The sequence below is a fragment of the Zootoca vivipara genome, chromosome 7 (genome assembly GCF_965207765.1).
Source record: "Zootoca vivipara chromosome 7, rZooViv2.hap1.1, whole genome shotgun sequence".
NCBI lineage: Eukaryota > Metazoa > Chordata > Lepidosauria > Squamata > Lacertidae > Zootoca > Zootoca vivipara.
The window spans coordinates 15,817,503-15,837,190 of record NC_142590.1 but is presented as its reverse complement, the minus strand read 5'-3'; the positions used below and the strand labels follow the sequence as shown (position 1 = coordinate 15,837,190).

The 19,688-nt window shown below is 41.0% G+C and overlaps 1 long non-coding RNA gene across 1 annotated transcript in view; it reads left to right on the top strand.

The window, feature by feature from the left end:
* The window catches only part of LOC118088729 (uncharacterized), an 89,904-nt gene that overhangs the window by 30,157 nt on the left and 40,059 nt on the right, over positions 1–19,688 (top strand). The window contains exon 2 of the long non-coding RNA XR_004693045.3: positions 12,746–12,904. This is a non-coding gene — a long non-coding RNA (uncharacterized LOC118088729). The remainder of the gene's footprint in view (positions 1–12,745; positions 12,905–19,688) is intronic.

Here is a 19,688-nt window from a genome sequence, read left to right as displayed (position 1 = left end):
ACATCCCCAATCACCCTGGGAACTGTTGTTTGTTAAGGGTGCTAGGAACTATAGCATGTAGCTCCCAGGATTCTTTGGGGAGGGGATGAATGTGCTTAAAATTTATGGGGTTGCATGCAGCTAAAGTAACATTCCTGGTGAGAGATGAGAGAAACTGTGGCTTCCCTTGCATATGAGAGAATGTTACGTGTAGTATTTGTCTGTCTATTTATAGAATGTCTGAGTTGCATTTTTAAGATTAGGCAATCACTCATAGTGACATACTTTTTTTAAAAAAAAAAAGAGGGTTAAATTAGAACATTAAAACCACAATAGAAAGCAGAAAACTATGCAGATAATTTCAAGAAGGAGCCAGTGGATGCCAGATAGAATAAACATGTTTTTTTCCTGTCAGTGAAGTAGGAGAGCCAATCAAACTTCCATTGGCAGTGAGTTCCAAAGGGCAGCTGCCATAATAGTAAAATCAAAGACCTGCTTTGTGTTCTTTTGCTCCTATTATAAGAAAAGGTGGAAAAACTAAGCCAGGCCTTATTAAATACTCTCAAACTAAACACTCTCTATGAGCAAGCTATACGTTTATTTGAGTCTATCTTGTATTTGGAGCTGTGAAATGCAAGCAATAGAACTGATCCAGCAATAGTGAAGTCTTAGGCAGGGTGTGTGTGTGTGTGCATCCCATTTAGCTGCTTGAGGAAAATCAGAAAGTGCCACCCTGCCCTGCCACCCCCCTCCAAAGCATCCTGTACTGGTAGTATAAAGTGGTGGTGGTCAGTTCTGGCAAGATTTCACAAGATTTTGGTGAGATCTTGATGAAAATTGGAAGTGGGTGGGTGGGGCACTCATGGGGGCACCAGTTTGGGGCTTCTGCCACCCAAGGTGGCTGCTTAACCCCACTTCATGGGCAAGCCAGCACTGTTCCTAGGGCACCTCAGTGCCCAACAGGTTTATTGTAGTGTGAGCTTTGGGACCCCTCCTGAGGTCTTGTTTATTGAGAAATCATCCTGATTTGCTTGCAGAAAGCTTACACAGAAGTTAGATTGTATTTGCTCTTTATTGTGCATTTGTTCTGATTTGTTTGTGGGGTGGTTATATGATGATGAGTTTTGATCCTGCATTCATCTTTGCAGGGTGTTTATACATCTTCCCATTGCTCATTTCTCCATCCCACCATTTTTAATGCATTTCCCTGTCAACTTTCTGAACTGCAAAAAGTCCAACCCCCCTTTTAAAATGGATTTGTTGTGCTAAGGCAACAGAGCTCTCAAGTTCACTTTTAACTGCACAAAGTTCTGGCGCGTGCTTGAACTGCACGATCAAAGTAGTGATCGTGCAGAGGCATGCTGTGTCAACAACATTCTGCTTTATCAAACTCGTGTTGTGGGGTGTTGTGTACAAGAGCACGTGCTGCAATCCATTTGTTTGGCTCTATGTTACTATAGAACTCATTGTTTCTTTGGTTGCAAGAGACTAGCACCACTCTCCTTCTCGAATTCTTAATAAATACATGAATCATTTCACAGTGCTCCAACTTCCAATTCAACAGTGTTCTTGAAGTCTTTAATGTTGCATCCATCAGTTATCCCATTGCCTTGCATGGCACAAGCTGGGAGGGTTTAAACAGGTGCTTAGCCTGCGCGTGGGCTGCCGCCAGAAAGCTCTTGCTGGCAACGGCAATCCATGCAAAGGAAGATAAGTTCAAACTTGCTGTTGGAAATCTTTGTTTGTGTTGTTGCTCCACACTTGGGGAGTGATGCTGAAGTCGATTTCTACCACCTCTTTCATTTGTTACAAGGTCATGTCGTTCTGGAGCGTGGTATGGAATGGAAAGGGTTTAACACCAGCTACCTGGTGCTGCTTGAAATGTAGCCACTTCAGCCGGCTAAGCTCACAATGGTCCACTAGGGGCCCATCATTTTGTTTCGGGACCCGCTCAGGTGCAGAGTCTCTAAATGTTGCATGTGATCAGACTAGGAAATGGGAGAAAGTAGTTCAACTATTCCTCTCCCAAATGCAAATCATGAGCACACACAAGGGTTTTTCAGTGTCAGCCAAAGGCAGATGGCCACATTGAATGGATTGGAGATGTTACATGGTTGATTGAAGTGGAGCAAATTGCTTAACAAGATTTCATTTTTCACGTTATTAGTGAAACGTTCAAAAAGCAACTAGGACAAGCCCCCCCCCCCCAATTGCCAGTATTTTGCAGCAAAAACTTTAACTTAGCACTTTTTGATATTTGCTTAAATTAGGGTAGATTGTATTAGCACCTTCCCCTGCACAAACATACAAGTTCATGCTATACTCAGGTATATATATTTTCAAATCAGTCAAGTTCATTCCAGCCTGCCTTACAGAGATGTTCTTATTTAGCATTCATCTCAATACCCATGTACAGTGTAGCTGTTAATCTCCCATGTACAAAAGAGTTGGGTGGGGGGAAGAGGTTGAGTAGGAATGTAGATATATATTTTACCTGTCTTCTCAGAGTTTACTCTATCTCTTTCTTGTATAGAGAGGTGGGAGAACAGACATATAATTTAGCAACTATATATTAAATGTCCAAGCCTGTAAAGATCTACGCATTTACAACTTTGTACACTTGAGAATCAACAGAAAAAGCTCATCCCTGCTGTTCTGTTTTTCAAGGTCACTGCCAAAACAACATGCCGTGTGTGGCACACAGTGCAATTTGTATAGGAGGCATGGGAGCAGATGGAGCCATAATTTAGTAAGCCAACTAATATCAAACCATATTTCTTTTCCATGGCTTGCCTTCATACATTTGACTTCAAGTTCCATAAATACCAGCCTTTCTGCAAGCAGGAAAGAAAATAGTTTGGGCCCCAGTTCTGATCTCACTTATTGCAAGCCAAGGGAACTCTACTCAGGGAACTCTTCAGCAATGAAATAAACATTGTTCCTCCATATTTATCTTTGTGTCATTTAGATCAGAAGAGTGCACTTTGAGCTCATTTTCCTTCTCCCGCCCCACCCCGCTCCCTCCACCAAGGTAAAATGCAGACACCACAATTTCTGAGCAGCCGTGGAAGAAAACTGTTGTGAATCACCTGCTTGGTCACTTGTACTTAAAATTAATTCAAACAAAAACTAGTTTGTGGGGTAAAACAGTTTCTGGTCTGTACCACTAAAGACTGCAGAAGGGTGAAATTATTGAATGCTCTTTTCTCCTCCAAATAATAATAAAAAAGACTTCTCTAGAGAAAATTAAAATCATATCAGTTAGCAGGGTTCATCTTTGCATGCAAGTTTTATGGTGCAGGATTTGTTTTTAAAAATGTGGGAGCTTTCAAACTTCATTCTTTCATTCATTTAATGAATGCACCATGTTTCATATGAGAATCACAGGGTACTTTACAGTATAAAAACACAAAAATTCATAACATAATATCAAATGAAACAATACTCCCACGCACCTAGTTTAAAGGGCCATAGGCTGTTTAATTAGCCAATAGCCTGAGTGAATAGAATGTTTTTGCCCCAAGAAGAGTATTTCACAAATGAGGAACCCACAAACATGCAGCCCCACCTATAGCCTTCTTTGCGGCAATTCAGTACAAGAACAGATTTAACACAGAATCTGATACTTGTGACTTGGTATTAAGGCACCAGAGTGATGAGGGTCAGTAGACAGACCCTGAAGGTTGATTGAAAAGTCACCATATGCTAGGACTGGATGAACCAGTCTATAGAATCATAGAATTGCAGGGTTGGAAGGGATCAGGAGGGTCATCTAGTCCAACCCCCTGCAATGCAGGAATCTTTTGCCCAACCTGGGGCTCGAACCCATGACCCTGACATTGAGTCTCATGCTCTACCGACTGAGCTATCCCAGGTCTATGCAGCATTTCACATGTTTTCCTGTTTCTGCATTAATCTGTTGTTTTTTTTAAAAAAAATCCACCCCCAAATCATATTTAAATAACTGTTTTATGTGCATTCTATTCCAAACGAATTTTGTAATAAATTAATATTAATTTTAATGCATTTTGGGTACATCTAAACTGTCCAATTGCATTCCAAGCTGCACATTAGTTCCATGGTATGGATCAGGTCTGTTCACAGAGATATAATCCTCAAGCACCACTATCCACTCTGTCATTGGATGCCCAGTCATCTGTATACATCTGTCAGATTTAAAAGGTCAGAACACAAACAAGAGTTGTGCAAGTGGCCATCTCCATAGGTTTTTGTAGTTTTATTTTAATAACGGTATATATTCCATTGTGTGTGTGTGTGTGTGTGTGTGTGTGTGTATTCCTGATGTTCCTTATCTTCCAACATATACATTTTTTGTTCCAGGAAATGTCAGGAATGCCTTCTGGTTGCTTTTAAATAAACATGAAAGACTCCCTTGCAAGACACAGTATTTTAAATAATTACAAAGGAGGAAGTGTGCTTGGATTATAACAGTTTAAGAGTTTTGAAAGGTCAAGAATCTCATGCCGTAATTAACAGGCATTATCTTTATCATTAAACCCAAAGTCTTCTGCTATCGCGTACCTCCATTAGGCTCGGGCAGAAGTTTAATATGTCTACAGCATAATCTGCTCCTATACACTTAACACTAAGCTGCATTGCTCAACATTACTCGACACATGTTACTGTTGTCATTTCATTTGTCACTAAAACCTTGTTTACTTGCTTCCTGTTATTAATTATTGGGAACAGGATCCTTTCAGGCTAGAGAAGTAGCTCTTTTAACTCCTGTCTAGACTTTTCAAGGGAAATATTGATGAGCCCTTTCATGTTTCTGCTAAACCAGAGATTGAGATAACAATGTGTTTTAGTGCAAACAATGTAAAGCCTCATTATTTCTTGCCAAAAAAATTTATCACCACAACTCCTACCCTCCTTATTAGTCACTGGAGCAGTAATTTCTTACATAGTTGGATACTTCCTCAGTTTGTCAGACTGATTAATTAGCGGCTCACAGCAGGAGCTCAGAACTGAACAACCTACAGAAATTGTAAAAGATCAGCATTACTGGTTCATAAAATATTGGAATAGATCCCCATGTAGAAAGGAAGGAACAGTGTTCTGAGCACACTCTGCTTTCATGTGACCATTCTAAAGTCACCCATGCTTTCCTAAAGATTCCTGGATAGTAGGTGAAGATAATTTGAGTAAAAAGAAAAAGGAAGCTTCGCTCTAATGCCCCGAAGCGCCATCCTTTCTGTGGAGAAGATATGGGAATCTAAGATTCCGAACAATATTTGTAAAAAAAGGTTACATCAACTTTGTCCACTGTAGTCTGCAGATATAGCACACATTTGTCTGAATTCAAATAACTGTGTGAAGACTTATCCTATAGCTTGCAGTTCGTTTAGTGGATTTTCTCCTAAATCCAGCCCACTCCCTTCCCCACTTTGACTATTACTGTCTGGCAGTTCTTTTTAAAAAGCTTTTGACTCTCTCCAGCTATGAGAGTTCCCCTTTTCTAAGCCCCTCTAATAGTGCTGAGTGGACAAAAAATTACAGATGCGGGAAAAGCTGACAAATGACTGCACGGTCCCTCCTCCTCCTTGCCTTTCCAGTGCCTCGACAGTCAAAGCTTCTGCCAAAACATGCCTGAAAGCTAGCGAAGGAGACAAAGACACAAAGATCCCATTTGCTCGAGGAAAATAGACTTCATGTGTAAAACACCAGCAAGAAGAATACAGAGCTGGCAAGATGTCCAAGGCTTTGGAGGCAAAATGCAGGGGGAAGCATTCTTAGGAAGATGAGAATTGTATATACTTAGCTCAACAAAATAGCTGCAAAGAGGGACACTTTACAAGCACGATAGCTTCTGTGAAGAAAGACAGAATAGAAAATTCTGAGTTTTATAGAGCACTCTCTAACCTTTTACTTCAGGCTGTTCATGATCTTTGCCAAATAAATATTTTTCAAGCACTGCAACAAGGAAACTCAATATATGAATTATGCAGGTAAAATAATTTTGCATCTATTTCCAGAATTCAAATGATTCCTTTACAAAGCAGAGGTGGAGGCAGCAATCCTGTACACACTTACAATCTTAGGTAAATCTCATTGATCTCAGTAAGATTTACTTCTAAGTAGACATGCTTAAGATCGCACTGTTAGGCTTTTAGAATTTGTGGTGGTTTCTGCAGTTAAGGTGGCAAAGCAGGGCTGGAAAGGAAGATTACAGAAAATGGAGACGAGGTAATGGGGACTGGGGGGAAAAGAGAATGAAGATGTCAATGTCATAAAGCATTTCCTGTATGATACTACAGATCTTCCATAATGGAATATCAAAAGATGAAGTTTGGTATTTGTTATACAAATAAGGCAAATCTGAGGATGGCCTAAATTTCATAAATATCTGGCCAAAACGCCCTAGAGATTTACCACATCTCCTTCCTTCCCAGTCTTCCTAGTCATAGCCCTTGCCCATAGATTACCAGTTCTCCCTTTGTACCACAAGTTCTACTTAGGTGCCCACCTATTTTGGCTTAGTGCAGTTGTTGTTTTTGGCATATAGTTCCCAGACTATGCTTCGTGAGACAGTAATCAGGGACCTCCAGAAGTTCTTCTACTCAGATGTTGTTGCTTCTCCAATCACCATGGCCAGTTGTTAGGGTAGTTGCATTCCTACAACATTTGGGCAGCCACAAGTTTGGGCAGACACAAATTTTACAGGAGTCTTCTATTTAAAGGATTTTGTCAATGAGACTGACCTGCAAGTTCTTTTTAAAAAGCTTTTGACCTACTGACTGTTAATCTACTTACTGCCACCAAGGTGTGTATCACAACTAGTTGAAAGAAAGATGGCTGACCCTCCATTTTCAAAACTGCACGTCAAATTTTGAAATATTGCTATTTTATCAATTTTAACTAATTATTTATTTCTCTATGGAGAGCGTAATACATTTGGTAGGGTAAAAATGACTTTATTCGCAATGTTTTACAAGAACTAGTTTCTAACATATAAATATTTTTCTCCCTGTTGTTAATTTTCTCATTTTCCTTTCTATAGTATAAATCTGTATCTGTTTTCTTATATTAACAACAACAATAAAATCTGGGTAATTCTGCTTGCACAAAATATAAGAATTCCAAGTTTCAGTTAAGATCCACAAAATTTCTTGGGACTGGGGTGTTCATAAATTTCAAAATGTTTGCATTTGTTGTATGTCTTCCTCATCATGAGTCAAAACAACTGGTTTTTTTAAATTGTAAGATTACATTTGCCGAGTTGCTTCAATTTAAGAAATTTAAATGCACCTTTCATGACAAGAGTTTTCAGTCGCTCAGTTTTGAAGACTGTTTTTGGCATCCATCTGTCTTGAGAGACAATGGAAGAGTGCCTCATCAGGGGTAAAGTCAAACTGTTACAGTTATAGCACCTGCTGGGGTTGTAGAGACCAAAACGGGAGAGACATGTTTTATTGCAGCTGGGGAAGATGAAGGAGTCTCGTTTGGCTGGTGCAGATGCACCATGGCATTTCTTCTTTCTGTGCTCTTCCCAGAAGACATTTCTCCTCTGGTCATTGCTGTGGATACACAACCTGACTGTCTGCAGGCACTGCAGTCTTATGCAAAGGATTCCTACATAGAAGGGTTAATGTTGTCAGCCTCCATGTCACATTTACAGACATCTTTTAAACACAGAGTTGGTCTGCCAACAAGCCTGGTGCCTGAGGACAGCTCCCTGTAAAGGACGTCCTGCGGGATTTCCCCCCTATGTACATGACCAAGCAAGTGTAGACGTCGCTGAGACAGAAATGTGAACATGCTGGGAATGTGGGCTTGGAAGAACACATCTTTGTTTCAGCCTCTGTCCTGTCATGTGATGCCCAAAATCTTCCTTACACATTGCAAATGGAAGGCATTGTGGCCTTGATGACTGTAACCATATATATATATATATATATATATATATATATATATATATATATATATAAATATAAATATATATGGAATATGGAAATTCAGAAAGAAGCTGGAATGCTACCCAGAAAAAGTTCCACCGGGCTTCCATGCTATGTTACCATGCTGCAGATTAAGGCCGTGGTTCAAAACACACAGGAAAGTGTTCCATTGAAACCAATGTGATTTTAGAACTGTAGGTTTTGTATACAAGTCGGATCCTTCATATCACAAACTCAGATTTTGTTGCAGATTAAGAAAATCACATGCACAGAAACAAACACTGGTTTATAGGCAGTGTTCACATAGATGTATGGTATGGTAGGGTATGTGTGTATGTATGTATAATCTTGTAAGATAATTAAGGTCATGGATTAACACTGTGAAGCCCAAGTTCATATCTTGGATCATATCCTGATCCAATGGAATGAACTTGGTAAAAATGGCATACTGAATAATGTTTAATATGAACAGTTACTTTTTAAAAATAGCATAATTTAAAAAGTCAATGGTGTAAGCCTGTTGAACATACTACTAACTTTGTTTTTGAAAGGGGGTCCTTTTGTTAAGTATTTGCAAATTTGATTGACATCTGGATTAAAGTTCTTTGAAACTCTATATAGATTATGACATGAAATATTTTGCTCCTGATGTTCTAATGGCAAGTAATATTTGTTTTAGTGCAATCCTATAAGTGTCCACTCTGAAGTAAGCCCCAGTTCTTATACATACTGGGGCATTTTAATTGCAGCTTTAAAGGGTGGGATCAGTAGGAAAACTTTTATATATATTTTTTTAATGTGTGGCTCCAGTACAGCTAAAATTAACCATGAGAACAATCCGTTGAAACAGCGTTATAACATTCACAGTTTTTAGTTGGATTTCTGAACATCTTAAGCATAAAAGTGAAAATATAATGTGAAAATATAATGTGTAAAATGTTGCACGTTGGTTATATTCACAGTTTTAAGTTGTGTTACTGAGTAGGTTAAATAAACATACATTTCAAAATGTAATGTATAAAATGTTGCAGGGGTTTCATATGCCCTCATCTCTCCAGGTCTCACATCCACTGCTGCTTTCCTGTCACTCAGATGGAGATTTGGAAATGTTGGCATAATGCTAGCCTATACAACTTGCAACCCATCAAAACACGCAAAGCTCACAACCCATGTACAGTACAGCCGGGAGTTACAAACTAGGTTTTATATCAGGGATAAGGAACATCCAGCGCTATGGTCAATCTTGGTTTTCCAGGGGTGGTTGAAGTTGAGATCATTTCCCTCCAAACCACAGCCACCTGTTTGCTGGGTGATGTCAGCTGATGGGTAGTGGGGCACAGAATATTCAGTCCTGCTAGATGCTGCTTTGCCAGTGTGTTCCTACAGTCCCCTGTTTTTTCTATGAGAGCATACCAGTGGGTTTCATAATGGGCCAATCTCTTTGGCAGAGGCACTGGCCGCAGCTGCACATCATCCTGACCTATGTTTAAGCAAGAAGTACACAAGCACGAAAGAGCTCCAGTGACTCCCGGGCTCAGACAATTTTCACTCCCTTCTCTTCTTCCCATGTGGCTGGGTGGAGCTTGGAAGCTTTTCCTCCCAGCAACAATGAGCTGACTTTAAGAGAAAATGAATGCAAAAGCTTACAAAGTCCTCCTACAGGCCACAATGCCGAGAGGTGTGTTCAACTACCTGACATTTAGAAAACACCTAAAGGCAGTCTTGTTTAGGGAAGTTTTTAATCTGTGATATTTTAATGTATTTTAATCTTTGTTGGAAGCCGCCCAGAGTGGTGGGGGAAACCCAGCCAGATAGGCTGGGTATAAATAAATAAATAAATAAATAAATAAATAAATAAACAAACAACAACAACAACAACAACAACTCCAAAGCTAACTGCAGCTCCCTAGGTAGGCTCGAACCACCAACCTTCTGGTTAACAGCAAGACACACTGACCCATTACAAGAGTAAACAACCAAACCCTGATATGTGTAAACACTGGGTTTACATATCATGCTAAATCATGGCTTAACATACTTCCAACAAGCAACAGCAATGCTTAAAAGAAGAAAAAAACCACACACAGGAGAAGAAGGTTACAATAGTAAGTAAGTAAGTAAGTAAGTAAGTAAGTAAGTAAGTAAGTAAGTAGATATAGTATGCCTGACAAGTCAAGTTCAATTTTGAAATTTTTTAAAAAACAACAACCTGCTTTTGCAATTATTAAAATAAAATAAAGGATAGATGTAAAATAATATGGTGAAATATGACTGTGGCGTGACAGATTATTTGCATCACAATTTGCATCACAATGCATTAAATGTTCAATCTGCTATGGTGCTATAGCATACAACTAGGATCATTACGGCATCTGATGTAAGGAGAAGGAGAAAAAGCAGGTTTCTGTGTTGCAAGATCCTCTGGAGGTGTAGGCAGTATCACTCTGCTCTCATTGCACCCCCTGTGAAGGCTAGGTTTTGTCTTTTTTTTTTTACTACAGGCTAGCTAAACGCTTATATTTCTTTCCCTTAGGAAGGAGTGGGAATTATTCACAGATATGAGATAAAGAAAAGGTGCATTTGAGGAAACCCTTGGAATGAGGTGGGCAAAGCTTGTTCTTTGTTAGAGTGGCCATGGAGCCTTCTCTACAGAGAACAGTCCTTTATATTACTGGGCTGACTTCAAGGTGTTACTGCTAGTATACAAAGCCTTTAACAAGTTGGGTCACCTTACCCCAAATGTGCCAACTGTCTAGTTGGTGGAACTGGCACTTTTACACATGTCACATAATACCAGCAATGCATCTGTAAGAACTCGGTCATTTGGTGTGATGATCACCAACACTTTGGACCTCCCTACCTATTGATATCAGGCAGACTATCTTACTATATTCTTAACCTTCTGAATGTTTTAAATTACAACTGTGGGTTATTGGTTTTTTTCTTTTTAGTGGAAATGTTACTGTTTCATTAGTTTTTTGGTAAACCACTTTGAGGTTCGTTTACAACCTCAGCGTATAATTTTTTTGTTGTATAAGTAAGTAAGTAAGTAAGTAAGTAAGTAAGTAAATAAATATTACCAGCTCTTAATGGGGTTGATCTCTCCTTGAAGGAGCAGGTGTGCAGTTCAGAGGTCCAAGTGACCTTGTAGGCTGGAAGTGCCTATGCCAACCTTTGGCCATTTCTAGATAAGGATAGCCTGGCTATTTTGGTACTCACCCTCTTATGACCTTCAAGCTGGACTACTGCAATGTGCTGTATGTTTGGCTGCTCTTGAAGACGACCTTATACACATATACTAGTTGTGATTGTCCAATTCAAGGTACTTGCTCTGATGTTTAAATGGTACTTGCTCTGATGTTTAAATGGTCCAGGACCCAAATATCTGCAAAGATGCCTTCTTTCACATCAACTTGCCTGTGCTCTTAAGTTCAGGCCCACTGGGTAGTCCCTATTCAGGACAAAGAATGTAGTGCTGGAACCAGGGGGAACAGCCTTTTCAATAGAGACTCCTCACATGTAGATCTTTCTCCCTGCTGAGGTGCATCTGGTCCCATCACTTTGTAGTTTTGCGTGGCTGGATAAGATATATCTTTTTGGGCAAGCACTTGGAGGAGAAGAGACTTGTTTAGATAAATGAATTCATTGCTGCTGTTGGTTTTTTAGTAAAGTGCTCCTTTAGTGAGTTGTGTTTTGTATCTTAAGGGCTGTGTTATTTATGGAGTTTATAGATTCTTTTTATCTAATTTGACTTTGTTGTAAATCGCCCTGTGGTTTGTTCAAACAGCAGAATATAAATCATCCAAACTAAATAAATACATAGGAAAGAGACAGATACAGAGGTTGCATGTTCAAGCAAGCACTTCTGTGGTGTCCTCCAGATGTTGTGAAATGCAGCTCCTCTCCTGCCACATCTGGAGGGCACCACATTGGCTATTCTTGCTGTAAGATGTCCCAAGAATTAAGCTGGGGTTGGGCATCCCCACAATGACTTTCTCATCCATCTGCTAGCAGTCTTCCTTACTATGGTGAGATGATGAATTAATTTCCATGTACATATCTTAAGGTGATGTACAAAATACAGTGGTGCACAAAATATATAACTACCAAACATCTTGGGAATCAAGCCTGCTCTGCTCTGAATGGCCTCACCAGGAGTTCTGTCAACTTGAGTGTGATAGAATGTTCGAAATTCAGAACAAAGAAAATGTGGCTTAGCTGCCGGACCTGCAATTTGCAAATGCTTGATGCTTCAGGAGTGCCTGTAAAAAGTGTTGAGGTTTTTTTTTGGGGGGGGGCGTGGGGCGGGGAATGAAGTTTCTTAAAAAAGGACCCCTGAACAGTTAAGTCTGTCACATGCAGAGCATCATCATCCTCATCTTCCTCATCTCTCTCTCTCTCTCTCTCTCTCTCTCTCTCTCTCTCTCTCTCTCTCTCACACACACACACACACACACACACACACTGCCTCAAACTATGTTTACACAAACCTACCATGTTTACCACACTGTTCAGTTTGCCCCCACTGTCAATATATTTAAATGCAATTTGAAGACTTGTTTTGTTTGCACTGTTGTTTGGTTCTTAATTATTTTGTGCTGGGATGTAGTCCCTTAGTTAACTATACTGCTGCTCTGCTGTATTTTATTATAGCGGAGTAATTTATATTTATGTTTTATGTTTTACTGTATATAGCTGTTTTGGCAATAAATTATGTGAAGCCACCCTGTGCTCCAAAATAAAGGGTAGAGCATAAAAATAACAACTATTTCATGATGTTCCTTTATCCATGCTGCTTCTGTTAATACACAGAGAGATGTGTATTAATTACATTTTCTTTCTTTTCCCAGATGAATTGGAAGAGGCAGATGAGTGACAAAGTTGGCTCAAGGCGGTTGGTCCAACATCTTCTGTGTCTGCTCACAAGAAGCCGATGAGGCATGTTATCAGGCCTTCAAGGTGCAATGCAATGGCCTGTTCTGCCATTACATTCTTAGAAAAAGGCGCAAGTAAGTTGTTTCTGTGAACTGTATCCAGTGCTAACTGTATTCAGTTTTTTTTTAATGCTGAATTTGATATTGCAATTTCAGGATTTTGTTTTTACAATGGCATTTCTAGTCCTTGGTGCTGCAGAGATCCGTTTGTTTGGGCATACAGGAGTAGCTGTTTGGTTTTTAAACACCCTCAAAGGGACTTAGAATAAAAGCCACCAAAACAAAGTTTAAAAGCCTCACAATAAAGAGCAATAAATGTCGCATTAGCAACAGAGATTGAAAACAAGCAGGCTAACCATGTTCTTCAATGTGTTTACAGTCTCTAGTTACACATATTTCATCTTACCTCTCTTCAGCCATCTCAAAACCCAGCATGAGCACTACATAGCTGAGCAGCTGAAGGTAGCCTGGTACAAGAACTATGTATCTTTGGTACATTGCTTATTCTAATAGGGAGCCACCCTTCTCCAACCTGTTGCACTACAGATGTTTTGAGCCACAGGTCCAATTAACCCACAGCCGGCATGGTCAACAATCAGGGATGGTAATAGTTGTAGCCTTGAGAAGGCTGCTTTATGCCATTTTATATTCCCAACAGGTTGTGCTTTGTGTGATCAAAAGTCTCTGAGGCTGTCTACCTTTTATGCATATATACAAAGCATATTTAGGAAGCTTCCTCTGCATCCCATCTTATTCCATCAAAAGGGAGGAAGGGATCTACTCATTTCAAAAAGCCTCACTGAGTGGTCAGACAGGCAGTCTGGAGCTCGAGAATTATAGGTGAAAGGAATGAAATGAAGGCCTGGAAGCTATAATTTATCTTTTTGTGGTGTCATCAGAAGCAGCTGTTAGAGGCAGGCAAATTAAAGATTTAGGCTTCCTTGGACAGCTAGCTCAGGAACGGAAAACTACTGAGAAGAACAAATAATTTGTGCCTATCTAAATAAAACTTCAGGATCTTTTGACCTGCCTGGTTTATTTCCTTCTCATCTCATCTGTTCCTCTGGCTACACTGCTCCCCATGCACGGCCACAGATTGCAACCCTATACTATCCCGCCCCCCACTCCACCCAAGTACTACTGAGATAACCTGTGAGAAGCAATGAGAAGCAGAGGCTTGCCCCCCAATGCTGTCACCATCTTAAAGTTCACTGAGCTACTTTTCAATGGCATGTGACAGGCTGCTTACATACAAGGTGCCCATGCACAACCCTTAGCATTTCTTGGTGGCACTATGGGGTGTCTCTGTGGTGGTTAACAAACACCTGCATTCCCTTTTTGGGGGAGGGGGAAAACCACTGAGGTTACTTGAAGGAAAAACATTTTTTTTTTACATACAAATTGTAACTGCGTCATAAACTGGAAATTATATAAAGCCGAAATCCCAAGTCTGTGTACTTTAAAGTAAATTCCATCAAGATCAACAGGACTTCTCCAAGAGGAATACAGTGGTACCTCAGGTTACAAACACTTCGGGTTTCAGACTCCGCTAACCCGGAAGTAGTACCTTGGGATAAGAACTTTACCTCAGAATGAGAACAGAAATCGTGTGCCAGCGGCGTGGCAGCAGCGGGAGGCCCTATTAGCTAAAGTGGTTCTTCAGGTTAAGAATGGTTTCAGGTTAAGAACAGGCCTCCAGAATGAATTAAGTTTGTAAGCAGAGGTACCACTGTATATTCAGGGTTGCAGCATTAATGGGAAATATATTGATATTTCTGTATCAGACTCCTGACATGTAGGGCAAAGCTTGCCCCACCCAAAAAGCTCTTTGCTGTGCCCCTCCCAGTGTTCCCCACATGCAATTATTGTTATTTATTTATTTATTTATTTGTTTATAAGATTTCTGAGCCACCTTTCATCATAATCTCCCAGTATATATAATCTATAAATACCCTTAATATATAATTGTAGTATAAAAACAACCAGCAAAAACCAGTAAAACCATTTCAACCAAAACAGAATGGAACAGTATAGTATAGCATGCATGTGCATTATCAATATCAATATCAGTATTTATTAGTCCCTTTTCTCACAGAGTGACCCAAAGCGACTTAACATTGAAAGCAATTAAAAACAACCAAGTAAAAACCTAAAAACATAACTTGACAGCTCCTGCCCAACTAAAAGAGGTCTTCAAATTAAGGGTCAAAAAAGCCTGAATAAAGGGGGGGGGGGAATACCTGTATTTATGGCACCCGACATGTTCATTCCCTGACTGTTCTCATATCAAGTGGGCTTTTACTCCTGTTTCCTCAAACATGAATATAATCCTCTGTGCAGAGCAACCCTGATAAAGCAGGAGTCCAACAATGTGCGAGGTATTCTATTCACATTCAAGCAAACATGAATTACAAAAGCAACCCCTACAGACTCAACCCCTGTGCTCAACACAGGTAAAGTTGTGGACTTAGTGCACATGGCAACACACACACAGAGATTTTAGGGTTGAGTCTTGAATATGCACATCTGCATCCATCCACAGATGCAGCATTCATGAGATGAGGCAGATTCATGGGCATGCCTCATGCTGGCTAACCTGGCTTTGCAGCAGTTAGTACTGTATTCCCATGTTGTAAATTTCCTAAGGCCGCCTCCTAGTGCATTCATGGCCAAGGAGAGATTTGAACCCATGGGATGGCGGGGGTTCTGTCTCACAGCTCCCACCCTTAGCCATAACACCACATCTTCCTTGTCCAAAATGAGCAGCAAAATTCAGCATGGTAGCGGACCACGATGCAACGTCTCGCTAACTGTTCCGTGCTTGTACGTTTTAGCAGATCATGAAGAATCTTTTACAAAAAAAAGTGCAACAAAGAGAAAAAAACATATTCGCTCAAGCAGAGGGGTGGGGGGTGGGGAGTTGGTGATTTGTTTGCCCCCTTCGTATGTCGGCTGTTTCTACACTAGAGGATAAATAGCTGCTTTTATGTTGAACAATGCTTACCACATTCGCTGACAAGCAATTGCTTTCTCTCTGTTTAGTCAACCAGGCTTCCAGATAAAAGAAGTTTGGAAAGAAGAGGGGGTGGGTTTTCTTTCCCCTGCAGTGAGGAGAGACAAAACAGCCACAGTATTTGTGCCTTGTCCGTTGCTTAAGCAATGACTGAGCTGAATATCTCTAGTAAAAGTTTTGTTGCTGTTTATATCCCCCCCCCTTCACTTATTGCCATGTCTACACATAATCCAGGCTGGGTGTGAATGCTAACATTGGCCTTCTTCAGTTGTCTCATATATTTTATTTGCTGGTGAGTTCGTTAAAGGCTCTACACTCCACCTTTACAAAAGAGAACTACTGGAGGAGGCAAAGGGAGTCGGCATTTTTGCACAGATCCTTCCTCTGTGAATTCTTTCAAATAAAAAGAGAGCCCCTGCCCCCACCCTGATTAGGGTAGCATTAAGGCTCCTTCAGACTGCTGAGATTTAAGCTCTGGCTCCATTTATGGCTGGTTTTTTTTTAAACACACACACTATGGACTAGACTGTGATACAAGGGTATGCATCATGAATGTGCATCATACCATCTGTCTGTTCCATTTGTCCGTGTGGTTCTGCAGTCAAAACAAATCCGTCAACCCAGATTTGCTAGTGGTGGGTTGCCTAGGAGCCAGGATTACAGCATTGCTCTTGCGTGTTGTGTGTGTGTGTGTGTGTGTGTGGTTGCTGTCTTTCATGATATTGCTTGCCTCTTCAATTATGCCCATCTACACACACACACACACACACACACACACGAATCTCAGAAGACTTTTGAAAGCGTTTCAGGAAGCATATCCAATTCCTCTTAAGAGGCTCAGAAATGCACCCAGTTTGGAACAGGGAAACTGAGGAACAATGATTCATGTGGCTTATTATTCCTTGATGTGCAGATGAAGATAATTTATTTAGTTTCTTACCTGCCCTTCACCACAGTTTAAACGACAATTTAGAATATTTAAAACAAATTGTAGCCACAAGAATAGGGTGGATCTTAAAAACACACATCTCAAGTGACAAAGGAATCTTCAGCATTCACCAAAAGCTGTATGTATAGTGGATATGCCAAACACAATTCTGTGGGAAGGGAATCTCACTACTTAGGTGCTGCCGCAGAGAATTTCCCTCTCCACCACCCCAACCTTTTGAGGGCAGTGGAACTACCAGGAGAGCTGCTTCTTGCTGATCTTAACACATCATGAAGATGATGACAACAATAATGTATGAGGAAAGCCAGACAGATGTTCTGAGTGGGCCTGTGGAAAAATGATAGGTTGCTGACTCTTTTATTCCCAATCTGGCAACTTCAAATTGTGCAGGCTATATCTCAAATGGACTTAGATATTTTATATGGAAATCTTATTTGGAAAAGCTTACATCTATAAGCTCCATGGGTAGGCTGGAGACAGATGAAAATTTTAGGAAGATAGGTTAATGTCAAGAGGCCTACTAGTCACTTACATAGGTAGCACTCTGAAATACTTGGTCATGTTCAGTGCCTCTGCTCTCTCCCCAGTTTCAGCCTTCATCAAATGCTATTTTCCAAGGGTGGATTAGTGACTGCTCTTGTCATTCTCCGATTGGCTCTGTCTCTCTGTCTTGCACATGTGCAAATGGTGCTCCCCAACATGGAAGAAAGGCTAAATCATATCCACATTTCCATTTTGCACTGCCAGAAAGAAAACATCAAAGATTTGATCCTGCATGTCACATGACTGCCTTTCTGCAAGGCAGAGAACTGAGCCAGAGGGAGACAATTTATCTAGATCAGTGTTTCCCAACCTTGTGCCTCCAGATGTTTTGAGACTACAATTCCCATCATCCCTAGCTAGCAAGACCAGTGGTCAGGAATGATGGGAATTGTAGTCCAAAAACAGCTGGAGGCACAAGGTTGGGAAACACTGATCTAGATAATCCAAAATGGAGGCTACAAATCTAATTCAAAGTTAATTTAGTGTTGCATTATGAAACAGCCTTTATTACATCCTGAGTTGTATTCAAGGTAGACCCTGGTTCTACCAGTGCAAGGACTTCTCCTTGTTCAATGAACTGGTCTTCCCCATTCCTCCTCCCACTTGCTTCCTCCATCGTTTCTGGGGGTTGCCCCTGCCCTCTGCTGGAGATTGGGGTCGCAGTGCAAGATGTAGGTGGGATGGGGGAAAGTCCCGCTGCCCTAGTGCTAATCTTTGCGCTAGTACAGCTATTTTGTTGGATATCTCTTCATGTGTTCATTCAATGATTTGATAAAGCTATGACTTGCACAGCTAATCCTGCATGACTTTACTTAGAAGTAAGAGCCAAGAAGTTCCATGGAGCTTACCTGGAAGCCATTGTAGATTCGATTGCACTGTTAGTGTCTATTGCTCCACAGCATTGTGGTCTAAGACGTTTTGTAAGCTTAGGGTAACACATTCCCATGGCTCCCAATCGTCTGTTGTGTGATCTGCTTTTAAAACTGCCGCATGTCTATTTTTAACTGCCGTTGATTTTGCTTGTCGGTTCAATTTTGTTTTTAGATTACATTTTGTCTTGCTTTTAGCTAGTACTTTTCATCTTATTTCATCCCGTGTACCATTGTAGAAAGGTGGGGTATAAATTCATGAATTGCCTGTGATTTCCCCTTATTCATTCATACATACTATACATAGTCTAACTCATACCATCCTCCGCTGAGGAACAGTGTTTACGTATTACATATTCCCCCCCCCCCAGTTCGTAGTGACTTTCCCCCCCTCCCACCTCAACCTCAGTGGAGTAGCCATCTCAGGTTGTGCACATAATTCCTTGTGGAATACAATGCTCTTCCTCTCAAAGGAGCCCAGGGCAGTTAATGAGAAGACAAAGAGGGCTATAGGTTGGAAGCAAAGAAGTGGAAGAGGCCTCATACCAGGTCAGTATTGTCTCCTCTGACTGACTGGTGGTGGCTCTATGGATCACTAGCACCACTTTTTAAACAAAATCCCTGCTCAGGCACTAGTTTCCCTCGTGATTACGGAGAGTGTAGGTCCACTGAATGTTCTCTTGTTCCATCATGTCACCATGCCCATCTCTGGATTCCCATGCACATTAGGACCAAGTTCTACTAAGGAGGTGTGCTAGTGGGAGTCAGTGCAAGTGGTCCTGCTTGTGCAATGTGACTCTCTCCCCCCCCCCCCCGGCCCACTCTGTGTTTCGCCAGATTTGCTCTCGAGAACCCACAAAACATCACACAGACGGAGTGTGGGAGATTGTTCCCTTGGGCTACTGGAAAGCATGACATTGATGCTTCTCTGAGTTTCCCTTGTGATTAGGGAGGGTGGGGGTGCATTGGCGGCTGCTTCTCCCATCATTTCACAATGCTCATCCCTGGCACACTTTGTGGGATAACAAACAGGTGCAGTAGGGAGCCTACAGCACTTACACAAGCTCCTCACTTGATTTAGACCCCCTGATCTATTGTGCAAGGCTTACCCTATGCACAATAAGACCAAACCTATCCATTCTTAAGGAAATCAGCCCTGAGTGCTCACTGGAAGGACAGATCCTGAAGCTGAGGCTCCAATACTTTGGCCACCTCATGAGAAGAGAAGACTCCCTGGAAAAGACTCTGATGTTGGGAAAGATTGAGGGCACAAGGAGAAGGGGGTGACAGAGGACGAGATGGTTGGACAGTGTTCTTGAAGCTACGAACATGAGTTTGACCAAGCTGTGGGAGGCAGTGGAAGACAGGAGTGCCTGGAGTGCTCTGGTCCATGGGATCACGAAGAGTCGGACACGACTAAATGACTAAACTACTACTACTACTACTACTACTCTATGCAAGTACCACAGGCTCTGTGCTGAAGAT